This window comes from Lissotriton helveticus, chromosome 6, assembly GCF_964261635.1.
Source record: "Lissotriton helveticus chromosome 6, aLisHel1.1, whole genome shotgun sequence".
NCBI lineage: Eukaryota > Metazoa > Chordata > Amphibia > Caudata > Salamandridae > Lissotriton > Lissotriton helveticus.
In genome coordinates, this window is record NC_136067.1 from 721,132,847 (window position 1) to 721,160,168 (window position 27,322).

Below are 27,322 nucleotides of genomic sequence, written 5' to 3' on the forward strand. Positions count from 1 at the left end.
CCGCGCGATGTACACTTACCACTACACCTTTCCCGGTTTTTGCTTCTCAAAATATGGTCACCATAGCCCCTTTTAACCATAAGCCAGGCCTCTATGTTTTGCAGTTTTGTACAGGGCGAACATAGAGCGCTTTACATGAGCACCGGTTACGTAACGCAAGAAAAAACACATTTTTAGGCACAGTGAGATTTAGTGACTTGTTCAGAGTCCCGGGGTCCGTTGAGGCGACGCCTAGACTGACATCTGTTCTTCATATTTCCAAAGTCGACAGATCTGGCCGTAGTGAACCACCTCTCGGCTCTCAGTCCCGCGCTCCCTATACCGCACCTCTTCTTTTCTGTAAATCATGTAGAGAAGGTTTTAAAACATGGTATTCGCGACTTCGATTGTTTAAAAAGTGCGCCAGCATTAAACCTTGAGTCCAGGAAAACAATTGCTAATGTCAAAGTTTGGACCAATCGGACCCGTCTTCCCTTACTCGAGCCTGCAAAAGCTGCAGCCAATGAGAGAGAGCTTTATGTGAACCAACCAGATTCGCGCCTGCACTGACAGCACAACTGAAGGCAAAAACATTGGAAACTCTATTTTCCGTAGACTAGAGCCATCCGACCTGTACGTGCGTCATGCGCGCGACGCCTCCTGTGCCCCTCGCGAAAACTACACCGTAGACCTGTCACTCGTGTTGCCTGGTGTACACAGGTGTTGATCGAGCTGTTTAGTCTTCTGCCGTCTTCTTGCAACCCGCCTCCGACAAGTGCATTCGCGGGGACGGTGAGTCCGCCCCCCACTTCCACCAACACCTGCATTTTTACGCGATTGTGCTCCGCACCTGTTACTTTTGCGGTCTGGGGGTGCTGAGCACCCTTTCAGCACCCAATGCAGCTTAAGAGTGTTGCCGTTTTAAAAAAAAAACCTTACTGGGGCGGCCAACAACACTGGCTGAGCTGTCAGTGTCTTGGCACATCCCATTTCAATGCACTGAGAATGAAGGAACTTAAGGTCTGCTTTTGCTGTTTTGTTGGGTTGGGGGTGGGGCGGGGGTTTCTGTCTCCATGGGTATGGGATGGCGAGCAAGCGTTACTACAGGCAACTCTTTGTTGTCTGCCTGAAATTTGTAATTGTTATTACGTTAATACTCACGGAAACAGGGCACAATATCACCAGTGAAGTGTGGTCATCATTGTGCAAAGTAATTGTTGTAACCTTTCTGCGTCTTTGACATATAGAGAGTTAACACTAGAACTGCTGCGGTGAGTGCCATAAGTAAAAGCGAGCAGAGCGCACTAACTGCAAGTGGGTGCCATCTGTGAGCCAAGCCCAGGGTCTGCAGGAGCAGTCGACAGGCAGGTACGGTCCAGAGGGTTCATTTACTGGGACCAGGTAGCTAGCCACTTTCTTTCACGCTTCTTGTGTTTATATCTCTGCTCACACTATTTTAGCGTTCAGGCACCAGTCACAGGTTAGTCTTCCTTGTTATTACAGGCAGTACAAAGGGCAGTCTCATTGTTACCCTCGTGTGCAGGTACCTTTCTTGCCCTGTTACTTCTTCCACTCATACAGCCACTCCTCTAACCCTCACTCAGCAGCAGCCCATTATTTTTACTCTCACACTATCCAAGATTGCGGCACCCACCGAACTCAGCTTCACACTACTCCTATTCACAGAGAACCCATCACCCCCAACTCACAAGGACCCTGCCCCTCTCAAGATATACACGCTCAAATGTGCCACACTGTAGTAATGTAATTTAGTGTATATGTTATGTTCGTTTGTTTTTGAACATTCGAGTATGAGATGTTTTTTAATTCCTGATATACAAATAATTTGGTGAAGGTCGACTACTGTAGCATTTTAGAGGTAGTCAGATTCAGATTTTAATGTCTTTATTTCGATAAATGAAATCATAAAAGACAACTTAGCAAAATATTTACAACAACAATATCGACATCAATTCATGTTACAAATCGTTATATATAAGAAAAAAGGGATAGTTATACCTATATATGTAAAATCCTCACTATACGTCCTACTTGAATCCAAAGTTAAAAAGTTATTAAACCATCAACGACAAAATCAAGACATTATTTAATCCAAATATGTTATCATAAAAGTTAAAAAGCTCTTAAAATGTGTTTTAACAGGTATTAGTGGTGGCTATACAGCTTACACTCTGTCCAGTAACGATAGGATTCCTTTTTGTTCTAATTACCCAAGCCCAACCTAGGTATTTAGCCAAGCATATCACAATAAAACCAGTTGTGTTTGTTTTTAAAGCCCATATTGCATCTGAAGATTTATTACAGTTCATACGTTTAAAAATGGGTTTTAGCCACTTTGAACGGGGTTCGCTATATCGCGGGCAAACAAACAAAAAGTGTCCCTCTGTTTCCTTACACCCAGGGCAATGGCTACATAGATTACTAGTTTTGTTATTCCATGTTGCTGTGAAGGAATTGAGGGGTAAGGTGCCCACCCGAAGTTGGTGATATAATTTTTTATCTAGGGGCTTTGAGATAAGATCCCAATATAGCTCCCGAACCGGATCCAATTTAAATCTTAAAAAACGCCCTGTCAGATCTTCAGAGCCAGATGCCTGGACCAGAGAATGGCGGGTAGAAGCCCAGAATAGGCTCTTGAAATCCTTTTTTGAGGGAAAGTTGCTAATATCTGGCGAGGACCACAGGTGGCTAAGGCCCATGTCAAACAGGGTCTTTTTCACCATCTGCAACCATGGGATTCTCTCTGAACCCCCAATAGCCTTCACCTCGGATACCTCCTTTGCAAAGAGTGACAACTCCTCTGTAGTCCACAGACGCCTCCAGGTAGACACTACTCTGTAACGTGCCATATCCGTAATTGGACGGCAACCCATGTCGTGGCAAAGAGGGATCAGTGGTGTAGATTGGGGGAGTCCCACCAAACTACGAAGGAACCTGCACTGGATTTTGTACAAACTTGATAAATCCATAAAACCCCATAACTCTGCCCCGTACAATGTCGCAGCGTTGATTTTAACATCGTAAATTTGTAAAGCCGGGGCAACCCTTTTGGTAATCGATTTCTTTTGCTCCCGCAAAAGGCAACCAGTGAGTTGGGACAGTTTTAATTGCTGGGTCTCAATTTGTGGTTTCCAGGACAGTCGGCAATCCAGAGTGACCCCCAGATACGTCATCGTGTCAACTTGTTCTAGGTTAACCCCATTAAGTTGTACACGACTACGTATTGGTTTTTTTTTTCTGGAGAAAACCATAAATTTTGTTTTCCCCACATTTATCTGAAGGTCATTACGATTACAGTACTCCTCAAAATGGTTCAAAGCCCTCTGCAGCCCCCCCCTTGTTTTGGATAAGAGGAGGGTGTCGTCCGCAAAGATCAACAATGGGAATTTTGTCCCCGCCAGAGACGGAGCATCAGTGTTAATTAACCCAAAGAATTTCACTACCTGGTCTATAAATAGTAGGAATAGGGTGGGTGCGAGAACGCACCCCTGGCGAACTCCTCGGGAGACTGGAAAAGACTCCGTAAATTGGCCTTGTGCCCCCCATCTGACCCTAGCGAAATTGTCTTCATGTAGTCTGATAATAATGTCCACTAGTTCCCTCGGCATTCCTAGGTCCCTTAAAACCTGCCACAATTTTCCTCTCGGCACCAAATCAAATGCTGATTTAAGATCTATAAATGCAGCAAAGATGGTTCCGCCGCCAAGTATGACAAATTTCCAAAAAATCATACAAAACCTCAGGACCTGGTCTATAGTACTTGTACCGGGTCTAAAACCTGCCTGTAACGGGGATAGTATTCCTTCTATATCCATCCACCCATGAACCCTCACCAAAATCATACGGGCAAAAACCTTTTGAAAACAATCAATTAAGCTAATCGGGCGATAGTTCCCTGGATTTGTTCTATCGCCCTTTTTATGTATGGGGAGAATCTCTGCCCCTTTCCAGGTCTTGGGAATGTGGGCACCTCTCGCAATGATGTTAACTATATATGTTAAGTAAGGTACCCACAGACCTGTATTCGCTTTAAAGAGGTCAGCCGGAATTTGGTCCAACCCAGGTGCCTTCCCCCTTTTTGTTAGCCCCAATGCATAATCTGTTTCCGCTTCGGTAAAGGACAGAGTCAAATTGTCTGGTGTTGCTATCGGCAGCATAGACATTCTGGACGAGGAATCATGGGCCACTGGACAGAATTGGGTAGAGTAATGTTTGATCCAGTCTTCTGGGCAAACATGGTTGGACGGAATGCGAAGCTCACCGTCTTTACCACATTTGACAATGTCCCAGAATTTGACATGGTCGTTTGATTGACTAGCTTCCAGAAGATCTGCCCAAAATTCGTCTTCCCATTCCTTTTTTGCCACCCATTGTACTTTTTTGTACCTTTTCCTCGCCTCTTTAACAGCACAGATGTCTCTAGATTTAACTTTTTCTATGAGATGGCTATGAGCCTCTCTACATTCTCTATTGTACCATTTACTTCTTGGGGGGTTCAGATGTCCAGTATTATGATTACATGGTTTCGATAGAATATGTTTAAGTTCGGAAAAACAATTATCATGAATACCCATCAATTTATGTAAATCATCCTGACCCTTTTCAACAGCAACAGACTTCATGTTATTTAGAGCACATGACACTACATTTTCAATGTTAGACTGAACCGTTACATCATTTGAAATTAGTGACCACTTCACTCTCCTCCGGTCATTTGATACAATTATCACCCCTTGCCCCCTAGGATCAGGTTCCCTTAATCTTGCCTGATCACACGTTAAGAATTTCAAGGACAAGGGGTTATGGTCACTCTCAGGTCGTATTATAATTTCCATGTCATCGATTACATTCCAATGTTCCATTTTTATAAAAATATAATCGATACGACTCTTCCTCACACCATTGTCAAAGGTAGGGTTTGCTCCAAAATCTGATTTTGTGCGACCGTTCACAGCCCTTAAACCCCATGTGAGGCAAAACGATGTCCAGTTCAGGGCGGCCTCCGTTGCTTTGACTATGGTTTTGTTGGAAAGTTCAGGAATTTTCCACGTGACATCTTCTTCAAGCCCCCAATTATCCTCTGGCTGGTACAAAGGCTCAATCGTGCAGTTGATGTCACCTGCTAGCATGATGAGGGAGGCTTTATCCCAGCCCGTTAACAATGTATCTAATTCGCCGATCAATTTGGGGCATCTGCCGCCGGGGAGACCTCTGGAATATATGTTAATAATGAACAATTCCTGCCCCCCCGTTTTACTCAACCTTACAGCCAGTATGTCAGGGTTATCCACATACAGTTCAGAAGCTGAAAAACCCCAGGCCTGTTTAACCCATGTGGTTAAGCCCCCAGACGCCCGCCCCTTTACACCTTTTACTGCTGGTTTAAAAAAATTAATATAACCAGCCATGTAAAACGGGACTGTAGCCCATGTTTCCTGCAGTAGCACCACCTCATATTTACCTATAAACCCCGACCAGTCGTCAGATACCAGGCGTGACTTGGCTCCAGCAACGTTCCAGGACACCAAGTGTGAATGTAACAAATCTATCTCTGCGTAGTTGTTGCTAGCAGAGAACAGGGATTGGGGACTCGGTGGATAGGTATTTGTTGGTCCTGCTTCTTCTACATTACGGGATGTGCCTTTAACCCACAAAGATCCCTTTACTGACCTGCCACTATGGGGCGTGGGCTGTCGCTCTTCTACCGATTCTGGGGTGGGGGTGGATGAGGTTTGGGCTCCTTCATCATCCACTAGTGCTAGATTGGGTGACTGGTTTGGTGCACATAGTCAGTCAACCCATTCTAGGTCGGACAGTGCCTCAAAGTGGTTGTAGAGCGGGGGATAATATGGGGAGAAATGAGTTACAGGCTCTCTTGGTCTTCCCCCTTTGGCTTTCCATGAATTATATCCCGTATGGTTTGTTTGGTGGATATAGGGATAAAAGTAGCCAAGATGTAGAGTCTGGACATCTCCCAAACGGGCAAATCTAGCTTTCCGTTGGATTCTATCCACTACCCACGGGTCTCTAAAAGAAATTAGAATGCAGTCCCCTTCTAGATCTTTTTCGCCCTTTCCAACCCAATCTACTCTCCTTACGTATAAAATTTCGGTGGGGGACGACGGGGGGAGTGGGCGGTGTTTATTCAACCAGAATGTAACCTTGTTCCGCAAGTCCACCTGGGATTCTCTAGTGCCCTCTTTAAGTGGAGCCACTCCTGTTAGCACAATAGTATATTGAGCTGCTTCTGGTGGTAGATTGACCCTCTGGGATTTCCGTGAGTTTCTATTATCTAACCTCTTGTTCCTATCAGAGTATGGTATATTATTATCCCTATTTGATACAGGGGCACGTGCTGGGGTATTTTTTGGTTGTTTTGGTACAGCATTAGCTTGATGTTTTTCCCCTTGCACGGTGTTGACCACCGATGCGGGTTTAGCCTTCGGTGGGTCTTTAAAGGTGGCTCTAGTTATAGATGTTGTTTTTGCCCCTGTTAATGGTTTCTTGTTAGTGTTGGTAAGTGATGTCACTGCGGGAATTGTTGTGGTTGTCCCGGTACTTTGGGTAGAACCCCCTTTAGGAACTGTGCCCCTTGGCTTAGTGCCAGATATGTTTTGTAAGAGGTCCATATTAATATTAATTGCCGCTTCTAGGACATCTATTTTGGCGGACATTATCCTTATATTTTCGACCATCGGAAGCAGAAGGTTTTTAACTATTGTTTCCATTTTTGCCAGCAAGATGTCATCGCTACTAAGACAGGTTGGGCAAGAGTTAGAGGATCCTGAGTGGGCCAATGATGGACAATACACTATCTGTGGCATTTGAATGGACTGAGAGTGGGAGGGACTATTCTCGGAATCTATTTTAAGTTGTTTCTGTGTCTTTCCTCCCTCGGGGCTGGATACATGTTTTCTTTTCCGTGGTGCCTGTTTGATGGATTCTATTGATGGGGCAGGGGTACAAGGTAAAGTAGTGACATTTATTTGAGAGGTTTCAAGCACAAATGATTGGCTATTCTCTTCTAAGCTAGTCACATTACTATTGGAGGCCACGTCCATGTTTTCATGTAGCCTAGATGTAGTGGCTTCGATCCCTTCTTCATGGACAATTATGTCGGTGTCTGATGTTAAAATACAATTAAATGCTGCGTTAGTTAAAGGGCTTTTGACACGAGCCAAATCACCTATGGAGGAACGTTTCCCAGTAACCAGGTCCAGGGACAATCTATGCTCAACCAGTTCAATTTCTTTTTCCAGTATACCGGTTGCTCTGGTAATAAAGGCATCTAGGGGGCCTGAAACAACCCCCTGTGAAGTTTGTATGTGCACAAGACGCTGCTTACCAGATCTAAGAGCCATTTCTTAGTGGCAGATATTTAAGCCTCAGGATACGTGTTCGCAAGAATATTAAACGATGATTCAAGGATTCTGGGCCCAACCCAACCTCGTTAACCCCCTCTACTCAACCTTATGCCTGGGCGATTCAAAGGGTGCACATGAAAGCCCCACTGACCCCCGTCTGGCAACAAGGAGGAGGATGGAGGAATACTATAAATTGGGGATTATGCAACAATGTTCAGTGGCACAGGATATCAAAATTCTTACATTTATGTCTTTTAGTCAATAACAGTACCTTGGGTATGCCTTAGCGTAGAATGTAGGATGTTAGGGAGTGGGCCCAGCCCAGCCTCCTTCGGCCCCGGACGGCCACAGACGGTCCCGCCCTTGTCCCGGGCTTCTCCCGGCGCCCTCCCGCGCGCTCTCGCGCAGCGGGGATGACTCTACTCCTTTGTAGATGGTTGGTTGCACTCTAGGGGCGGGGCCGGCAGGGAGAGCAGCCCAGGTGGCCACGGGCGCGCGGGGGCTCCTGGAACTCGGAGTCCCCCGCGTCTGGCTCGCAGCCCTGCCGGTCAAGGAATCAGCACACCTAGCACGCCCCACAACAGCTCCTGGCCGCGAAGCGGGACCCGCGAAGCGGGTCCGGCGAGGGGCAGCGGCGGGAGCAGGCACAGGCAGGTAACGCTGACAGCAGCAAGCGCTCCTCCTCAGTCGCTGTAGCTGAAGGTCCGCAGTCCGCAGGCTTGGTGAAAGGGAATCCGCCAAATGGAGGGAAGGACGGCTCTTTAGACGTCCAGGTGGGGGCGGGGCCGGCAGGGAGAGCAGCCCAGGTGGCCACGGGCGCGCGGGGGCTCCTGGAACTCGGAGTCCCCCGCGTCTGGCTCGCAGCCCTGCCGGTCAAGGAATCAGCACACCTAGCACGCCCCACAACAGCTCCTGGCCGCGAAGCGGGACCCGCGAAGCGGGTCCGGCGAGGGGCAGCGGCGGGAGCAGGCACAGGCAGGTAACGCTGACAGCAGCAAGCGCTCCTCCTCAGTCGCTGTAGCTGAAGGTCCGCAGTCCGCAGGCTTGGTGAAAGGGAATCCGCCAAATGGAGGGAAGGACGGCTCTTTAGACGTCCAGGTGGGGGCGGGGCCGGCAGGGAGAGCAGCCCAGGTGGCCACGGGCGCGCGGGGGCTCCTGGAACTCGGAGTCCCCCGCGTCTGGCTCGCAGCCCTGCCGGTCAAGGAATCAGCACACCTAGCACGCCCCACAACAGCTCCTGGCCGCGAAGCGGGACCCGCGAAGCGGGTCCGGCGAGGGGCAGCGGCGGGAGCAGGCACAGGCAGGTAACGCTGACAGCAGCAAGCGCTCCTCCTCAGTCGCTGTAGCTGAAGGTCCGCAGTCCGCAGGCTTGGTGAAAGGGAATTCACAGGAAAAGGAAAACACTTTTGCAATTATTCATTAATATTTCGCCCACAAATTGAGACCACTCGCTTTCTCATAGCAGAAAAGGCCACTTTATTCAGGATATGAACTTCATAAATTTCCCAACAGATCATCAAACATGTAAATTTGGCATTTGAACCGAAACCATTTCTTTATTTATTTATTTCCTTTCATTATAAATTTAGACTTTATACCGAAACCATCAAATAATCTCTTTTCTTGTATTGAACTCATCATAACTTCCCCAACATTTTCTTTCCATTTTTTCCCCTCCATTGTTCTGTATAATTCCCCCTATCTAACTAATAACTGGAGGAGCCCGCTCTTGACCCCTCCTCCCTGGGGATTTTACGCCACCCAGGAAAACCGAGTTTTCCTGGCCCCACCCCAAAGAAAAACAGACGTCGTTTACAATTTCGAACTGCACCAAAGATTCACTTGTAGCTCTTGCGCCAGCATGTCTCTGATTTCCACCAAATAGTAGGCCATGCCTAACTGAGACAAATGGACTCCGTCACCTCGAAAAAGATGACTCTCGCTACTCGAGATGTTCTCATGCTGTAAAACCCCAATCTTCATCACTTTACAAAACACCCTCATGGCTTTATTTAGTTTCCGCCTGGCCTTCTCGACTGCAGCATGTGACTTGGCCTGTCGCCAAGATTGTCTGTATATGAACTCAGTCCAAAACAAGCGAGTGGTCGACCAATTCATCCTCAGTACCGTCAAATCAAGTTGCATGCGCTTTATGAGCGCGAGTCTTGACATTTTAACTAAATCATTCTCACCTACGTGGACGATAAGGTGGTCCGGACAACCTCGCATGTGAAACATCTGTGTTAGTGTTGGAATTAAATCGTCCCACTGCATGCCTCCTTTACCCTTCCAGACTACTTCGTGCTTTGCACTAGGAATACCCAGTGATCGTCCATAAATCTGCTCTTCTGCGAACAGGGCTGCCCACTTTATAAACGAATGGCCTACTATCCAGGTCTGCCGTTTAAACTTCGAATTTGCACCCCGCACAGTACCTGAAATGAAAGAAAAATTAGACCAACGCACCCCCAACCAGATACACAACAACAAGTTTATTTGCGCACGTAACATTTGTAACTGTTAGACTTCCACCTACCAATGCGTTTTAGCACGCCCAAACCCAATCCCAATCTTCCCGCCTCTGTAGCAGCCCCTATACGAAAAGAGTGTGTGGCAAACTATTTTGGACTTTCCCCCAAGTATGTCAGAGCCCTTCTCAATACCGCTAAAAATTGGGAACTAGTAATTTTCTCACCATTTTTATGAATAAAAATGTGACCTGTCGTCATCGGTTCTCTAGAAACAAACCGAACCCACTCCTGCACCGGGCAACAGTCAGCCATCCCACTCCTATTTAGAAAAACCCACATGCCTCGGCCTAGTTGATCTGTTTTAGACTTCCTCACCCATATCCCCAGCCTATTTTCTCTTAATGCAATCTCTGCACTGGACAAACCACTATCCCTTCCAATACCCAAAACCTCAGAAACCCTAAAAGCCCCAAAAAACATCCAAATCATGGCTAACCTAAAACGCCCAATTTCCCAAATATCATAACAAAACAAACTTAATTGTCCTAACAACTGCTGCAACAACTCAAATGTAATGGGAGCTCTTGGCCGCATTAAACCAATTGACCCCTTCTGTAAACCTCTCAACATTTTCTTTACCAGCTGATCATCCACCGGGTCAAAACCCCACAACAATTGACCATAAAATGATAAACCAGACAATTTCCCTGCAATTGTGGTGTGCGACAAACCTTTATCTATTAAAGTCAGCAAAAAATCGCAAATACCACCTGTAACTTTCCCCACTGACTCAGATCCACCCAAACTCTGCTTGTAATGTAAAAACTCCTGCCATGATTGCACATAACTTCTTCTAGTCGAAGGGGCAATGGACTGCTCGACTAGTTGAACGATCCTCACTCCCCTAGGGCCCAAATGTTGTGTGGCACTTCTGTTTTGTAGAGATCCGCCCCTGGCGCCAATTCGCGGAATTTCTGCCACTGAAATCGGGAAAGAGCATCAGCAATGCAATTATTAACCCCTGGGACATGTCGAGCTTTGAACATCATGTTGAATTGTAAACTTAAAAGCATGAACATTCTTAATAACTGTAAAACTCTAACATCTTTTGCTTTCTGGTTATTAATCAGGTTCACAACTGTCATGTTATCAACATGAAATAACACCGACCTGTTTTGAAATTCTTGGCCCCACACTAGTAATGCGACAATCAGCGGAAAAAGCTCTAAAAAGGCGATGCTTCTTCCATGGTTCTTCCAATGTTCTGGCCAACCCTCTGCGCACCACCGCCCTTCCCAGAAGATACCAAAGCCAATGGACCCCGCCGCGTCAGAATAGATTTGAACTTGCCACACAAAATTGTCATGCACAAATTGTAAAGGAATGCCATTAAACTTGTCCAGAAAACACAACCACACTCGTAAATCTTCTTTGATGTTTTTTGTCACACGAACTCTGTGGTGTGGGAGATATGCACCAGATAAAGCCATGCCTAGACGTGTACAAAACGTCCTTCCCGCCCTAACCACTCGACAAGCAAAGTTTAAATAACCCAACAAGCGCTGCACCTGTCTCACCTCAATCTTAGTTGTGTTTAAAACTGTGAGGATAAAAGCCTTAATCTCGCGAATCTTATTTTTAGGAATGCGTGCTGTCATAAGCGTGGTGTCTAGTTCAATGCCCAGAAAAGTTATTACTTTGACCGGGCCTTCGGTCTTGTCTGGTGCTAAAGGGACCCCCAGAGCCTCAGCAAGTGTCTGGAAACGCGTCAGCGCTTCTTTACAGTGTCCCGTGTTTGCCTTTCCTATGAAAAGGAAATCATCCAAGTAATGACAGCAGACACCCTTTGTACACGTCTGAGAGAAAATCCATTGTATGAAAGTGCTGAACAGTTCAAAAAGCGCACAAGAGGCCGCACAGCCCATTGGCAATACCCTGTCTACAAAATAGTGTCCTTGGAAGAACATCCCCAATAAATCAAAGTCAGAAGGGTGAATTGGCATTAACCTAAAAGCGGACTGAATATCACATTTCGCCATTTCTGCTCCTTGACCCATCTTTGTCACTAGTTCCATTGCCTCATCCACCGTTGTGTAAGACACTGAAGTGTCCACTTCAGATATAAAATCATTTATAGATCCCCCTTCTGGCCAGGATAGATGCTGAATCATACGATATTCACCAGCAGTTTTCTTGGGAATGACCCCAATAGGGGACACGATCAAGTTCGGCAAAGGGCAATCCCTGAAAGGGCCCGCTATTCTACCTGCTCCAATTTCCATGTTCAGTTTTTTACTTACTACCTCCGGCATCTCTTTAGCCGAACGCAGATTGTCAGCCCACCTCTGTGTTCTAGGCCCTTGATACCCTAATTTGAACCCATCCCGAAACCCCCAGAACAAATGGGATGCTGCCTCAGTATCGTGATATCTATTCAACCAAGGCACTAAGCTATTCAATCTAATGGGAGTAGGCGCCTTTTGGGAAAGGAGGGAAAGGGGTGCCTCTACCTCTCGCTGCCCAACCACTCTGCTCTGGAAACCGCTGCTGGTCACTGCCTCTATGCCCACTGAAACCTCCCGCTGGGGCATTACAGTGCGTGAGCGGATGACGCCCCCCGCAATGGGAACAGTCGTGTTTAAAACGGCACAATGGTCTGTTACACATTCCTCTGTTATAATTCCAACAGGCTCCTGTACCTGATGAAACGCCTCTTCCCCATGTACCCGCTCCATATTGAGCGGGGCGCCATAGAAAGGGCCGGTAGGGAACTGGCAAGCCACTTGCAGTGTGTGTCGTAGCCGATGGATGTGATGTGGACATCCATTGAAGCCAAAGCTACGAGTCTACGTCACCCCAAGGCTTCTCTACACAAATACTAATACGAGCACGAAACTCCTCATTGTAGTTAAGCCAGGAGTATCCCCCAAAGTGTAACTGAGCCTTCCTTACTATGTCCATGTATTTGTAAAGGGCGACGGACCTTTCGGGGTACCGTTCGCAATAGATGCTCGCGTAGATCAAGAATGCGGAGGTCCAGTTCTCAATCGTACGAGGCACCCTGGGACGTCGCGCTAACTCCCATTCCTCCTCTTTAGAACCCTCTTTGGCCTGTAAATCTAGATGCAGCAATTTGAATATATCCACAAACTCGTGATTCCATATCCGCTGCTTAGTTTTTTCTGATAAATGGGACCCCAGCGGCATCGCCACACCCATATAAGGCAGCCTCTGCCTAACATTAAGAACCTGTTCTGCTGCTGCATCTCGAGCCCTCCCTCCCGTTATAACAGGCAATTCTTGAGGTAATACTCTTTCATTTAATGCCAAATCCCTTGGCCTAACCTTCCTCCCGCCTTCCCCTCCCCCAACAACTTGCACCACAGGTAACTCTCGGACCATCCCCCCGTCATCTCTACCCTCCTCCCACACTGTCCACCACTGATGCTTACCGCATGGTAGCTGTCCTGCTCGCTGCTGCAATTCATTTGGAGACATCCGCTCTTGATAGTCTCGTGGGGTCACGTGCGCAACCGACAAATCCGCACTAGACTTCTGAAACAACAAAGAAGAATTTGTTGTCCCCCCCCAACCCTGACTTCTGTACCTACTATACCCCTAACACTCTGTTTAGAATGTACACTTTTTTTGCCCTTCTTTCTTTCGCGACCCACCTGACCCTCTGTTGATTGACAAAAATCACCCCTCACCTGACCCCCACCACTAGAGCCTGGGCAAGCACCATCTCCCACTCCCCCGTCGAAATTTGACCAAAACAGATCAGCGCTCCGCTCCTGAGACTTATCTGCTCGCAAACAATCCGCTCTAGATTCGCTAGCGCATACTTTACCAAGCTCCGCATTATACCGTGACACGGTAGAGGCAGCCGCCTGAACAGATGGCGCATTCTTGACACCAACCATCTGCGCCTCAACCATGTCGCGTGGTACTCGTGAGGTATGCACAACCTCCCTGGGAGCCGGTACTCTAGCTGGGATTTCCTTGCACATGGGGCGCTCAACCCAATGCGACTGACTGTCCTCGCTTCTAACTGTTTTACTCGTATCATAAGGTGCATCATATGGCGAAGAGCGGGCACGAGGAAAAATATATTGAATGTCCCATCGCTTGCCTGCCGGTTCTGCACGAACTGTGTCTTGTCCATGTTCCTGTTCAAAGTCCTCGTCCGTGTCTGAACTCACAGAAAACTCCTCCTCTGCCTCAGACTCACTGATCTCTTGTGACCTGTGGAACATTGCATCATGCTGAAACACTGGAGGACCCGCAACTAAAGCCATGGGAAGCTTCGAAGTAGTCTGAGATGTCTGCAACGGCGTCTTTTTACTCTGGGGGGCCTGCGGGGGTTGTGACTCATAAGCCCCGTCCTCCTCTTCACTGTCACTCGAATATGCCACCAACGATCCCGACCCCCCTCTCATGAAGAAACGCTGACCTGCGTTATTCTGTCCATTATCAAGCCCCATTGACACGCTGACAGGAATACAATTCGAGGGGTGAGGGGAGAATGACAAACACTGCTCCCCCAAACCATCCTGCTTAAGGGCTACTTTCTTAACTGTTTTTTCCTTCCCCTTTCTCTTCAGGGAAACCTGCGTGCCACATGTAGCAGCTCTCAAAGGGGGTCCCGCCACCAGCATATTCGCCTCTGGTCCGCGTATGCCGTTATCTAAAACACTCACTGTCTTCTGGCGCGTGAGGGACGACGCTCTTCTCGCTGACACCATCTGACTCCCTTCACCATGATGCGAAGCCGCATCAGCCCCAGCACTCAAGGAACGAGCACGCCCCCTTTGTTTCCTGACAGAAGCCGGTTGACAGGCTTCAATAGCGTACCTCACTCCTTTCGCCGCTTGCCTCTGTGGTGGGCGTTTTGGGGGCATCATTTCGTCGAGCGCTGCCTGCGTGAGCATGTCTTCCCTGCCCTCCTGCTGAATCACTCTCAGCGCTGCGACCAGTTTGTCACTCATGTCCATTTTTTAAAATAATAAACTTACTCACTCTAACTATCCTTCGCTACCGATATCAACAAAATAATTAAAATGCCTGAAATTCCGATTCCGCTATTCTGCTAAGAAAACTAAACGCCCTCTCTAAAACTCCCTGCGCCTAATCTCCACAGAACTACGCTAATCTAACTGCCCTGACGCTCTCTCTAGCGCGCTCTTGGACCCTACCATTCTGGGCGAAATCCGCAGGGGGAGACGTCTCGCGCCGCTCACCCCTGCGGGGCCATTGGCACAATTAACAGTTACATACCATGTGTGCTTTAAACTAATTGAATATATCTGCTCCACAAGCATTCTTGCCTACTAACGGGAACCTTTTATATGATGGCAAGAGAGGAAGGAATATTTCTGCAACTATATTTCAACATTTGATTAAGATTACTACACCAGAAAAGAAAAAGAAAATCTTGTTATAATGTGTAGAGCCTAGAGGGTTAAAACATATAGCAAAATTTAAAAGACGGTTAGGCAGATCTTGATGCACATTTGTCACCAGTGATGTGTGTGGCCATCGTTAAAGATACATTTTTCCAGCGCAAGCACGGATAAGTGAAAGGGAGGATGAATATGTTTCAGCACCTAAACATTTGGCTATTACCTGCCGTTTTGGTGCACTACAAGAAGAGTTTATACATGACCAAATCATTATGCTTACGACCAATCCTAACATACAGGATAAGTTGTGGGCCACTGGAAAAGCTTCATTGAGAGGCGTAATTGCTTTAGTAAAAAAAAAAAGCGGAATTTACCAACAGGTGTGCTGAAGCTGTAATTGATGAGCTACAGTATGCTAAACAAATTAACATAATTAAAGTTGCTTAGAAAGTTAAAAGTAATTATTTCACAAAGGTCCCGCACAATACCAGTGTTTTTTTTTTCTTTAAATCATTTTCATTGAGGTTTTGCATTTTGTCTTTGGTGTGAGATTCTGGTTACATCAAGCCATGTACAATAAAGAAGAAAACGAAAATAGGCAGTTGTCATGTTACAACAATGTAAAAAGAAATAATGGATGAATATATATATACACACGGAAAGCGGGCAAGTATCAATAAACATTGTCAAATACACATATCACGCAGTTGCGTAGCTCTTTGTTCAAGTTATGAGTTCCATAACGTACATCCGTGTGGACTTAGTGAAGTTAGGATTGAAACTTAAGGATCGCAAATACTCTGTGGAAATTATTGTAATATAAAAGGAAGGAAAGAAACCTCTATTGGCAGTGTGGGGGGGGGGAGACCTAAGGAAACTGGTAACAATACGAAATAGGGGAGGTGGTTAGGGACACGAGCAAGGTCCACAGGTAAATAGACAGGAAAGTGGAGTTGGATATGGGCTAGGGACATGGGACAGGGTAAAACGAGGTGGCAGCTATATACAGTACCATTAACTCAAAAAAAGAAATGGAAGAGCATGCTAATTCGTCAAAACCACGGAAATGTTATAGATGTGCCAGTTTAGAACATTTGAAATTTTTAAAGAAATGTTCTTCCACGAGTCAAAAAGGGTCAATATCTGAGATACCAAAGTAAAATGTATTCAAGAGGATAATAATTCAGGTTCTGATCAGCGAGAGGAGGATACAGATGCTAGTGCTTTTTTTTTAATTGAGTACGATATTTTAAATGTTGAAAATGCAATAAGGAAAAAAAACAGTTTGTTAGTTGAGTGTTAGAGAGGTAATGGTAAAGGACGTTTGCAGATTCTGGTTCACAGTTTAGCATTATCAATGAGGATGTTTTGAAAGATTTGTAAAAGTGCTTGGGAAACATTTGGAACAAGTGGGGGCGAAAGCAAGAAGTTATACTGGTGAGAGTATTCCTCTAATTCGATTCAGATCCCTGGAATTTGTAGAAAGGCTATGTGCAAATCATATGTTTCAAAGAAAGGTCCTTCTGTACTGGGTTGGTCTGATCAGGGTGATTTGGGAATAATACAGGATCCTAATAGCTCAGTACCTGAATTGACTATAAAAAAGATTGATCATGTTGGTAACATAATATTAGATGAATTTCCTAAAATATTTTTTGGATAGGTTGATCTTTTGATAGATTTTAGCCATATAATCAACGGAAATATACAACTAAACCGGATATATAAAGTGAGACATATTCCTATCGCTAGTCAGGAAGAGGTTTCACAGGAATGAAAAAACGTGGGGGCAGATTTACAAGCCCCATGTGCCACATTTACTCCGATGTTGCGTCACTTCTGTGACGCAGCAGCGGCTTAAACCAATCAATCAATCAATCAACTTGTAAAGCGCCCTACTTACCCGCGAGGGTCTCAAGTCGCTGAGGGGGGTGGGGGGTGCCGCTACTGCTCGAAGAGCCAGGTCTTGAGGAGCCCTCTGAAGGCGAGCAGGTCTTGGGTCTGTCGTAGATGGGTGGGGAGGGTGTTCCAGGTCTTGGCGGTGAGGAAGGAGAAGGATCTGCCGCTGGAGGTCGTTCGTTGGATGTGCGGCACGGTGGCGAGGGCGAGGCTGGCGGAGCGGAGCTGGCGAGCGGGGGTGTAGAAGTTGAGTCTGTCGTTCAGGTAGGCTGGTCCGGTGTTGTGGAGTGCTTTGTGTGCGTGGGTGAGGAGTTTGAAGGTGATCCTTTTGTTGACGGGGAGCCAGTTCAGGTCTCTGAGGTGGGGGTGATGTGGCTACGGCGAGGAATGTTGAGGATCAATCGGGCAGAGGCTTTCTGGATGCGTTGTAGTCATCGCAGATGTTTGGACGGAATTCCTGCGTAGAGTGCGTTGCCGTAGTCCAGCCTGCTGCTGACGAGGGCTTGGATCACGGTTGCAAGCGTGGTCCGTGGGTGTTGTGGCTGCTCCCAGTGTGTTCGGCCATCAGGAGTCGTCCCACGCAGAGGGGGTGGGGCCTAGGATGAGGACCTCCGTCTTGTCTGAGTTCAGTTTCAGGCGGCTGCTTCTCATCCACTCGGCGACGGCCTTAATTCCCTCATGGAGGTTGGTTTTGGCAGTGTGAGGGAGAGGATGAGATGGGTGTCGTCGGCGTAGGAGATGATGTTCAGGTCGTGTTGGCGGGCCACTTGTGCTAGGGGGGCCATGTAGATGTTGAACAGGGTCGGGCTGAGGGATGAGCCCTAGGGTATGCCGCAGATGATGTCCGTGGCTTCGGAACGGAAGGGCGGGAGGCGGACTCTCTGGGTTCTGCCAGAGAGGAAGGACGTGGTCCAGTCCAGGGCCTTCTTCTGGATACCAGTTCTTGGAGGCATGTTATTAGTGTGCGGTGACAGACCGTGTCGAAGGCGGCTGACCGGTCCAGGAGGATGAGGGCTGAAGTTTTGCCGTTGTCTAGCTGGCGCCTGATGTTGTCTGTGGCGGCGATGAGGGCAGTCTCGGTGCTGTGGTTGCGTCTGAATCCGGACTGGGATGGGTCTAGGATGGTGTTGTCCTCGAGGTGGTGGGTCAGCTGCATGTTGGCGATTTTCTCGAGGACCTTCGCCGGGAAGGGGAGCAGGGAGATGGGCCGGAAGTTTTTGAGGTCTTTGGGGTCCACTTTGGGCTTCTTGAGGAGGGCATTGATTTCGGCGTGCTTCCAGTTTTTCGGGAATGTTGCTGTGTCGAAGGAGATGTTGATGATCTTCCGCAATTGGGGTGCGATGGTTGTGTCCGCTTTGTTGAAAACGTGGTGTGGGCAGGGGTCTGTTGGAGATCCTGAGTGGATGGAGTTCATGACCTTCCGTGTCTCTTCGTCGTTGACGTGGGACCAGGAGGTCAGCCGGTTGGTGCAGGTGGCGTTCGGGGTGTGGTTTGTAGTGGTCGGGGCGAGTGGGGAGTTGAAGCTGTCATGGATGTCAGCGATCTTGCGATGGAAGAAGGTGGCCAGTGAGTCGCACAGATCTTGTGAGGGTGGGATGTCGTTGGTGTTGGCTCTGGGGTTGGAGAGTTCCTTCACTATGTTGAACAGTTCTTTGCTGTTGTGTGCGTTGTTTTCCAGTCTGGCTTTCAAGGATAATCTCTTGACTGTTCTGATGAGGTGGTGATGTCTGCGAATGGCGTCCTTGTGGGCTGCGTGGCTGTCTGGGGCGTGGTCGTGCAGCCATTTCTTCTCTAGCTTCTGGCATGTCCGTTTGGAGATCTGGAATTCTTCGGTGAACCAGGCGGCTTTCTTGCTGGGGTGGTTGACATAGGGTTTCTTGATCGGGGTGAGGGTTTTGGCGCAGTCGTCGATCTACTGTCTGAAATTTCGGGTGGCGGCGTCTGTGTCAGTGGGGTCGGTAGGTGGGTTCTGGGTGAGGGTGGAGGTTAGCTGGTTCTCGGTGACTTTGCTCCAGCAATGACGAGGCAGCTGTTGGGTGCAGTGGTGCGTGGCTGGTTTCTTGAAGGTGAAGTGGATGCTCCGGTGGTCAGTCCAGTGGAGTTCGGTGGTGTGGTTGAAGGCGACGTGGGTGCATGTGGAGAAGGGGCCGAGCGTGTGGCCGGCAGTGTAGGTGGGTTCGGTGACGAGTAACCATGCACCACAATGCGCCTTATTTACAACGTGATGCATCTAGGGAGGTGCGTCATGTTTTAAAGCCCTGTGCCACATGCAACCTGCGTTAGGTTTCATGTGGGCGTTCCGGCACAGGGTGGGCGATCCATCGCAGGCACACATCGTAAAAGTGATGCAGTGAAATCTACAAGATTTCACGGAGTCACTTTTATGTCCATGCTAAGCAAAAACCCTTCGCCTGCTTGAAGAAACTTCAGCAATAAGCCGCTGTTACGCCACAGGATGCAACACACATTGCCCTATGCTTGCGCCACGGTGCGCTGCATTGTAAATGCGACACAGGGGGGGAATTGCGTGTCGCATCTTTTCTGGCGCATCCCTGCTGATTTGCAGAGATGCGCCAGAACTCGTAAGTCTGCCCCCAAGTTCAAAATGGTATAATTGAGCAAGTTGAATCTGAAGAGTGGTTGTTCCCATTGGTAATGGTAAGAAGTTCCAACGGAAATTTTAAATCTTGTGTGGATCTTAGAGTACTGAATATGAACATACTGGTTTATCAGTATCCATTACCTAGAATTAATTAAATGTTTTCCAACAGGAAAGATGTATACAGGGTTTCCACATTGGATTTGAAATCTGTATATCATCATGTGCCATTTCATCCTTATTGTAAAAAGTTAACAACATTCGTTATACCCATGGTATGTTTTCTTAAAGTGCCCTTTGGACTTGCATCAGCCGCTGCAATGTTTCAGACACCCATGAGTAATTTGTTTTGTATAAATGGGGTAATGTTTGGTTTAGTGGAGTTTTATTCAAAACTTGTTCATAATTCTGAAAAAAGATATGCCATTCGAAACGTACTCAAGAATAAAGTAAAATTTCTGTGGTCTGATCAGTGATTAATTTTTTTAAAAAAGGTGCCAGGACCCCCATCAGGAGGCCACTGCAGCTTGCACCACCCTTGCCCCTGCCAGTGCTGTCAATGACAGTACCAACACAACTATTAAACCATCACACTCCTGGAAGTGTGACAAAGCAGAATATTCCTGGCCCACAAAGCTGTAACAATAGCTTGGGCGGCAGGTATTAGTCATTTTAATGTATATTGAATTAGTAAACAACTGTTGTTGGACTCCTCTTGAAATCAAACAGTGCTACTTGTAGCAGACTGTCATAAGTGGCAGTGTCCACAATTAAGCGCCGGTGTCGCATATCGGATACCACTGGCTCAAATTAAGCCCTGGGTCTGATGAATGTCAGACAGCATTTACAAAACCTAAAGCAGAAATTAGTACAGTTTTTGAAAGGGGTTGATCCTGCATGTAAAATTTGTATTACAACTGATGCTAGTAAATGACTTCGGAGCAGTATTATCTGAATATGATGTGAACTAAAATGAGTAGGTAGTAGCATTTGCTTCACATGCGTTGTCTCCTGCAAAGGAGAAATATTCAGTCATTGAAAGAAAGACTTTTATCTGTGTGTGGGATCCCACTCATTTTTGCCAATGTGTGGAGTTATCATGTTGTACTGAGAACTGATCACAACCAGTTACCAAAAGTACTCACTACTACTGATTTGCAGAAAGCATCACCCAGATTAGCAAGAATGTCTATCAAACCTTTGTGGTTCAATCATGTTATCCTCTGCATACTGGGTTTTAAAGACAGGTGTTGTTTTCTTAAATCGGATGCCTTACCTTTAAAGCATAATAGTGGACAATGTTTGGTTGAGTGGTGTGTGGCCAGATTATTTGTTGAGGGAATGTATGATATTAATGGCAATGAATGGGAAGAACATATGGCCAAAGACAAAAGCATGCAAAAGGTTTAGATGTTTATGAACAATGAATGGCCAGAGAAGAAAAGATTGATTACGGATGAATTTATATTTTGGGAGGTGAGAAATGAGTTGAGTGAAGAAAAGGTTTGTTTTTAGGGTGTGTAAAATATGTACCTCTGGTGAGGTTTAGGAGGAATATATCAAAATGATGTCACAAAGGATATCTTGGTATCACAAAGACCAAGCAAATAATCATAATGTGTATTGGTGGCCAGGCTTGAATGGTGACTTTGAAGGGTTACTGAGAGAATGTTGGAATGCAGTAGGCCTGACAAATGTCAGAAAGCTAACCATTTCCCTCTTTTGCCAATTTCATACCCAAATATGCCCTGGGAAAGGACTGGCAGAGATATAATGGGTCCAATAGAGGATGAAGTCACAGAGCAAAAAATATGTCATTGTGGTTATGGATTATTTTTCAAAATGGTCCAAGATTGAAATTTTGAGTAAGGCAGATAGTTGATGTTTTGCACTTTCTGGACAAGATATTCATGAGATAGGGATTGTCAGAATGTGTCGTTTCTGATAATGGACCGCAGATTGCTTCTGAGAAATGTATGTTTTTTCTAGAGGTATGGTATCATTCGTAAAACTACCTCAGCTTACCATCCCGAAGGAAATGGTTCAGTGGAACGCTTTAACCTTGTAATCTAAGGTTCCATACTGCTAGCTATGAGTAGTAAATTGACTGGAATTATGAAGATGATGTGGGCTTACAGTATAGCGCCAGGTAATAGTACAGATCAGAGTCCCATTTGTTTTTCTGAGGGGTCGTAAACCTATTAGTAAGGATTTAGCCTGGTTATCTGTATCCTTACAGGCTGAATGTTCTCCAGAGAATGTTAGCAAGACATTCGCATTAGCTAAGCAAACCTATAAGGATTGGTGTGACAAAAAAAAACTGTGGGTGACAATTGTTCCTGTTGGAATTGTTGAAGGTAAAGGGAGAGAGAGGAAAGTACTTAAAGGGGAAAGTACGTTCTCTGAGCCCTAAAAGGTATGCAACTTGTTGGGTAAGTCAACTTTGTTAAATGATGGCAACGTATGGCATTTACGTAGATTGGCTAAATGTAAATATGGAATAGATGAAGGGATGGTGGATCAACAAAACTGATATTGGCTGGATGATGTGGATGATACTGGAGTTAGGAATGGGAGCGTACATTTCTTAAATGTGAGGAGTAATGATTATATGAACGATGAAGATAATCTGGGGGTTTGATCTATGTGTCGTCATCAAAATATGTTTGGGAGGTATGTTAGAGTTATAAATAAACCAAAGACGTCTAAAGATTTTATATGTACTTAGTTGTTTATAAAAGTTGTGTGAGGTATGTATTCAAACTAAAGAAAGTAAATTGTTGTAATGTTAATAGTTGCTCATATAAATTCTTTCTTGCATTCACCCTGGCACCCCTAAATATTTTGGGGGCACTGTAGGTTGTCTTATGCCTTTCAGTATGTTTGGCTGGCACCTTTGGCTCTTTGACAGTTTGCGCCCTTCGTCTGCCTTTACCCACCCACGACCTACAATTTAAGTCACGCCTGAGGGTGAATAACTCTCTACCTGCATTCAGGTTGACATGTAAGAACGACCTCACTGCCAGGAAATCACAGACGGCACTCCACCCTAACCCCACTGCATGCTACATTTCGTCTTCGAGCACTAAGATCTACTGCAAAGCACAGTAAAGGCTACCAGTAAAGCAAACGCACTATGTTATGGTCTCTCAAGGAAACTCTTTGTCTAAGGATATGTCCAGTGTGGAAAGGCTCACTGGTGATCCTCTCCACAGCAACTGTGGTTTGATTAAACCATCATTCCTACTAGTTCTTATGTATCGTTTTCTATAACAAACAAACTAACAATATTTCTTGTTGAGATGCAGTTAGCAACTACACATATGTAAATAATAATACAAAAGAGTGCCACTTGTTTTACAGAGCCTCTTCGTAGAAGATGTATCAATTATGCGGTTTGCTCATCTGTAAAAAGATCTATCAAATGACAGCAACTAGCAACCTTCCCTGTGAGTTTTCACTAAAAATGCGTACCTCTCTTGGTCAACAAAAGGTTTTCGGCGGTAGTCATGAGATGAATAATTACTGCATGACAATTAGATCTGCACTTTGTATGAAGAGAGCTCGGACGCCGCTCAAAACAAACCTTAGAGTGCAGCTGAGAGGAAACAAGTGTAGAAGCACTGCTTTATTGTGGTTTATGAAATACACGTTTGTAGGGCAGCACAAATGGAGTAGTACATTCACTACAGAGAATCAATGCTATCAATCCTGAGGAAAAACTAATGGCAAAGAGCTAAAACAAGAGAGAGCGCCTGTAGCTAGCAGTAAAGGCAGCAGAACCAAGCCCCCCGGAGACCACTTTAAAATACTGCTGGACCACAGACGATGCAGGAAGCCCTGTATACCCGGAGCTAGTGGGTTAATCTTTGGGAGATGCTGTCCCAATGTTCAAGCACAGCACTACTTCCCTTCCCGCACACAACCCCTACAGCTTTTGCACACCTCAGTGAAGGGGTATAATGTTTGTGTGTTTGTTTTCCTGAGCATTTTGTTGTTGATAGAAGGTGAAATATATATTTCTAATATTCATTCCTATTTGTAACATACAGTTTGTGGCCCCATTGAGCAAGAGGTTATGTTGAGTGAGAGCTGTTCTGTCAGGATAGTGGGCTAAAATTTAAATGATGGTGTGCATTTGCAAAGGCAGGGGAAATCCTGAAAGTCTACAGCACTATTGTAAAGCCCACCTGTGCTGCACTAGTGGGGATGGAGTTTGTCTGCTGCACCTGACCCTGGATTGGCGCACACTGACCAGCAGGCGACCTGTGACACTTCAGGAATGCAGGCAATATACTTTCACTGTCTGGGGAGCTGTCCTCCCCTCCATCCTGTGCCAAGCTAAACCAGGGTCATCCAAATGGATCCCACTTCACTTTGGTAATTAATACTATGAGGCAAATCTTAAGGGTATATATAAACTTCTTTATTCGGCTTTTTCACAAAGAAAAACCATGAAAGAAACATTAAAAAATACAATTTACATGTTTATACGGATATACAAAATTTAAAAAGGTAAATTCAAAGAAGTTCATACAGGAACAGTATTCAGATGGAAAAAAAATTCAGACCATTTCTTTTCATCAAGATAACATTACATTACAAGGTGCTTTTTATAGGTTTTGCCTGTGCTTCATAGTACATTTTAGAAAGTTGAGAACGAAATAGCAAACAGATTCAGATTCTAGCATTTGCAGTCTAAGGAATGCTGGCCGACATTGTCTAAGGCCCCATCGCCTCAATTTAGGAAGTAGCCAGATTTTCCTATGTGGATGGTGGAATTTACAAAACATGATAACATGTAAATTAGACTGGTTTGATATCCCATCACAAGGGCATGGGGGAAAACTTGAATCCCATCCATTTTTCAAAGGGAACGCGACCAATCTAAAGAAAGTATCCAACCTGAATCTTGTCATCAGCATTCTCTCATATATTGTCACCTGCAGTGTTAAGTAGGGATGAATGCCATACATTATTTGGACCATATTCGCGAGAATAACCGAGGGTTTTGACGATTCGGATGCCAATCTCAGAGTCTCTAAGTGGCAGAGGGCTTGTTGTTTTAGTGCTCTCTTCGGGAGGTCAACTATGGACTCTGGTTGAAGATAGTATTTCTCAAGGCCAAGGTCTTTAAAAAAATTTCTAATGTAGCAGAGCCACTTTACTTTTGAAGACTTGTCAAGAGCCATAGTATCGGCTACAATGGACTGGGTCAGCGCATTTTTGGCAGATGTCCAAATGCGCCGCCACAGCATCAATGGTTGAATCTTGAGCAAGTCCTCTAGGTAAGGAATTCCTAGTTCCAGGTGGGAGGCATAGGTTGAAGTGCCTCTTGGAGTAGCTAAAAGGAATCTTAGGAAAGCATTTTCTGCTACCTGAATGGAGCTGGTATCCGTGTGTCCCCAGACTCCAGCTCCATACGAAGCAATGGCCTGACATTTGGCGCTGTAAATTTTCAATAACTCCACTGGAGCCCTCCTCCCCAATCTCTGGGAGAAGCTCATCAGGGCCGCTATGGATCTTTTAAATAGATGGCATCTTGTCTCTACTGCTGGCTTCCATGTCAATCGTTCATCTATCATGATGCCAAGATACGGATACTGGGCAGTAACCTCGAGTTTTTGATTGTCGAGATAGATCTCTTTTACTCCTTTTTTCCTGGTACCTGATATCATGACAAACGTTTTTTTGACGTTTACCTGTAGGTCTAGACCACCCATAAAAGTCGTATATCTATTCAGGGAGTTCTGAAGCTCGCGCGGTGTGCGCGCGAGAATGACAGCATCATCCGCGTAGAGCAGAGCGGGAATCAGGCGCTGTTTTATACGTGGGAGGTCCTGGGCCCCCCTCAACATCCCTGTCTCCAGGCCGTTGGTGTAAAGTGAGAAAAGGAAGGGGGCCAGGACACATCCTTGCCTGACTCCACGCTCTACTCCAAACGGTGCTGTCAGCTCACCGTTCAAGCCAAAGCGTACTCTGGCCGAGGCTCCTGAATAGAGCTCCCTCAAAAAGTCTAAAAGGGGGGGTTCCACTCCCATTTGGCTTAAGACCGTCCACAGTTTTGAGTGCGAAACGCAATCAAAAGCTGCGGACAGGTCTACGTAGACCATATATATCGTGTTCTCCTTTGCCTGTGTGTATTTACCCATTATCAGACTGAGGTTGAGGGCCTGCTCTACCGTTCCGAACCCCTCCCGGAAACCGAATTGGAGATCGGAAATAATGCCTCTCTTCTCACCCCATTGCTGGAGTCGCTCTAGGATTACTCTCCCGACGACCTTACCGAGTGAGTCCAGCAATGAGATGGGGCGATAGCATTTCGCATCTTGGCGGTCCCCTTTTTTAAATATGGGGACCATGATAGACTTAGTCCAAGAGTTCAGAACTCCCTCGCTTGCGGCGGCTGTGCATACTCTTGTAAGAATGGGGGCCCAGAGGTCCAAATTGTATTTAAAAAAGTCCACTGGAACCCCATCAGGACCTGGGGCTTTCCCTGTTTTGCCTTTTTCCAAAGCCACTAGCAGGTCGGGTATATCAAAAAGGAGCGGAATTGGATATTGTACTTTTGGAAGCATGTTAACGGACCCATCTATGATTGAATTATTTTTAAAAATCTTAGTGAAATGAGCCACCCATGTTTCTTCATCTATGGCTACTTCAATCTTGGGGGTATTATTGTCAGTAAGATAGGGGGCTCTAACCGTTCGCCAAAAGGCCTCGCTATTTTTTGAGAGAGCACTCTTGTGCAAGTCTTCCCAAAGTTTCTGTTTCAATTCTTTGGTTCTTAACTTACGTTCCCCGATATATTGGCGCCTAAGAAGTTGGATCTGTCCCATATCCCTGGGTTTATTGTGTAGGGCAAGTTTTAATTTGGTAAGGGCTGTAGTGCAGCTATGACAATTAGATGTGCCCTCTGTATGAAGAGAGCTCGGACGCCGCTCAAAACAAACCTTAGAGTGCAGCTGAGAGGAAACAAGTGTAGAAGCACTGCTTTATTGTGGTCTATGAAATACACGTTTGTAGGGCAGCACAAATAGAGTAGTACATTCACTACAGAGAATCAATGCTATCAATCCTGAGGAAAAACTAATGGCAAAGAGCTAAAACAAGAGAGAGCGCCTGTAGCTAGCAGTAAAGGCAGCAGAACCAAGCCCCCCGGAGCCCACTCTCAAATACTGCTGGACCACAGACGATGCAGGAAGCCCTGTATACCCGGAGCTAGTGGGTTAAGCTTTGGGAGATGCTGTCCCAATGTTCACGCACAGCACTACTTCCCTTCCCGCAGCACAACCCCTACAGCTTTTGCACACCTCAGTGAAGGGGTATAATGTTTGTGTGTTTGTTTTCCTGAGCATTTTGTTGTTGATAGAAGGTGAAAAATATATTTCTAATATTCATTCCTATTTGTAACATACAGTTTGTGGCCCCATTGAGCAAGAGGTTATGTTGAGTGAGAGCTGTTCTGTCAGGATAGTGGGCTAAAATTGAAATGATGGTGTGCATTTGCAAAGGCAGGGGAAATCCTGAAAGTCTACAGCACTATTGTAAAGCCCACCTGTTCTGCACTAGTGGGGATGGAGTTTG

At 46.1% G+C, this 27,322-nt stretch overlaps 1 protein-coding gene across 2 annotated transcripts in view; it reads left to right on the top strand.

Annotated features, from left to right (window-relative positions):
* The first annotated feature begins 553 nt into the window (after positions 1-553).
* FBXL4 (F-box and leucine rich repeat protein 4) overlaps positions 554-27,322 on the top strand; it is a 301,153-nt gene continuing 274,384 nt past the window's right edge. Inside the window, exon 1 of one of the 2 annotated variants that reach the window (XM_078648220.1) lies at positions 554-771. The gene's annotated coding sequence lies outside the window, so the exon portion shown is untranslated. The remainder of the gene's footprint in view (positions 772-27,322) is intronic. The other variant, XM_078648219.1, reaches the window with a different exon arrangement.